The 2,131-nt window shown below is 41.9% G+C and overlaps 1 protein-coding gene across 3 annotated transcripts in view; it reads right to left on the bottom strand.

Moving 5' to 3' along the window:
- The window catches only part of LOC133551043 (protein MTSS 1-like), a 67,921-nt gene that overhangs the window by 20,869 nt on the left and 44,921 nt on the right, over positions 1–2,131 (bottom strand). The window lies entirely within an intron of this gene.

Below are 2,131 nucleotides of genomic sequence, written 5' to 3'. Positions count from 1 at the left end.
GCACTCCTTCATGCAAAATTTCCTTATCAATCAATCAATCAAAGTGTATTTTTTATAGCCCTTAATCACAAGTTTCTCAAAGGGCTGCACAAGCCACAATGACATTGGCTCTGATCCCACATAAAGTGTAAAGTGCAGCCCCCCATTTGTCACGTTTCATGTGTTGGGTAAACCCCGACGAATGGGGCCATATGAATCCCCTTCCCACTGCACCACAAGTCCTACAAAATATTAAAGTAATAATAATAATAATAATGGATTAGATTTATATCGCGCTTTTCTATTACTAGATACTCAAAGCGCTCAAAGTGAAGTGGGAACCCATCATTCATTCACACCTGGTGGTGGTAAGCTACATCAGTAGCCACAGCTGCCCTGAGGTAGACTGACGGAAGCGTGGCTGCCAGTTTGCGCCTACGGCCCCTCCGACCACCACCTATCATTCATTCATCATTCATTCACCAGTGTGAGCGGCACCGGGGGCAAGGGTGAAGTGTCTTGCCCAAAGACACAACGGCAGAGATTTGGAAGTCAATAGGTGGGAAGCGAACCTGCAACCCTCAGGTTTCTGGCACGGCCGCTCTACCCACTACGCCATGCCGCTCCGTACCTTGACACCACTTTACACGTCGAAAGGTTAGTTTGGAATGTTTCATTGTTTTTGAAGTATTGTATGCACTTTTCCCGTGAAACCTGTGAGAATCCTGCGTGTGTGACTGAAGCATTAAGGCGTGGGGGCTATCCAGTGCTGGCTGCAGTGTGCTCAAACAAACATCTGTGCGCAGATAATATTGTATCATCTCTTTCTCTTTTGGATTTTTCACCCTTATACGACCAATGACATGATGTCCATTTAGCTTCTGTATGTTTAAAATAAGTATAATGGATATTTTTTTACGATATGTAGTTAGTTTAAATCATCAGACATTTGTAGTCATTTAAGACCTATATTTAGGAATTTACTTTGAGCGTAATTTTCCCCTTTTCTGCTATTTAGCAATTCTAATACTGAAACAGGGTGTAAAATATCACAATTCAACAGTTTTACTCATGGAATTCATGAATTAATACTTATAAAACATGCTGGAAAAATATCACAAGTGGGCTTAAAATTGCTATGAGGTGACATATTTGTCACAGTAACAAAAATGCCACTCAATAAATGTTCAAATGAGTTATTCAGCATTCTCTTGAATTGACTTTTAGACGCTTTAAGCGTTTTTCAAAGTGCGATGGAGCAGGTAAATAACATTAATTTTGAAAACTTGCAGAAAAGGCGGTTGCTACTCTGCTGGGGCTGACGATCGTGTCAGGGTGTCAGGGTGCGGCCGTCGTGCTGCATTGCACCACTGACACCTCCCCCTTTTCTCTCCTCCACCTCCTGCTCGTCTTCCACTTCCCCCCCCAGACTTTGGACTGTGTAGTTCTAACTGGGTTCTTGGGAAGCTTGACATCAGACCTGCATTGCATGGGCTGACCCAGATAATTCCCAATCTCTGTGTAGGACAATCTCAGATAGGTTTTTCATTTTAATTGCATTCTAACTCGGAAATAAACGTTAGCAAAAGTCAGCCAACAATGGAGCCAATGGGAGTGGCTCCATTCCGCCTATAAGACCTATATCAAGGTTTTATCGACTCTGTGTATTCTAGGAAGCTACTGAAATTGCATATAAGTAATCTTTTGAAGTCGGGAAACCCCAGAAACGTCAAAAGGTGATTTCTGTGCCAGTTTGCTCATTTTAGGCATATGGCGGCAAATTAATTTCACAGACGCATCGCAACGTTTGCTTTTTACCTTCAACAATAACAACACTACTACTCACGGCAGACTTTGTGAAAGACAACAAAGATAGTAATGATTGTGAATGCTCTAGCATCTTTTTGTGTTTTTCTGGCCATCTCTGAGTCTAAGTTGGATGTCAAAGTTGACCAACTTCTCAGTTTATGGCCACAACCTTGTACTATCCAAGTGAACGGCATGGTTTTTAATCTCAAATTAACTTTCACCAACTCAGAGGCAATGCATAATCTCGCCGGCTCATGACGTCAAGCTTGTTAGCTCTCTAAAAGTAGGTCCTTTAAGTTCCTGCTTATAATAGCAATATTGCTAAGAGTTGGTCCATATTTAA

Source organism: Nerophis ophidion, linkage group LG04 (assembly GCF_033978795.1).
Source record: "Nerophis ophidion isolate RoL-2023_Sa linkage group LG04, RoL_Noph_v1.0, whole genome shotgun sequence".
Classification (NCBI taxonomy): Eukaryota; Metazoa; Chordata; class Actinopteri; order Syngnathiformes; family Syngnathidae; genus Nerophis; species Nerophis ophidion.
Note: the sequence above shows the minus strand (reverse complement) of the source record. Positions and strands in the feature narration are given on the sequence as shown.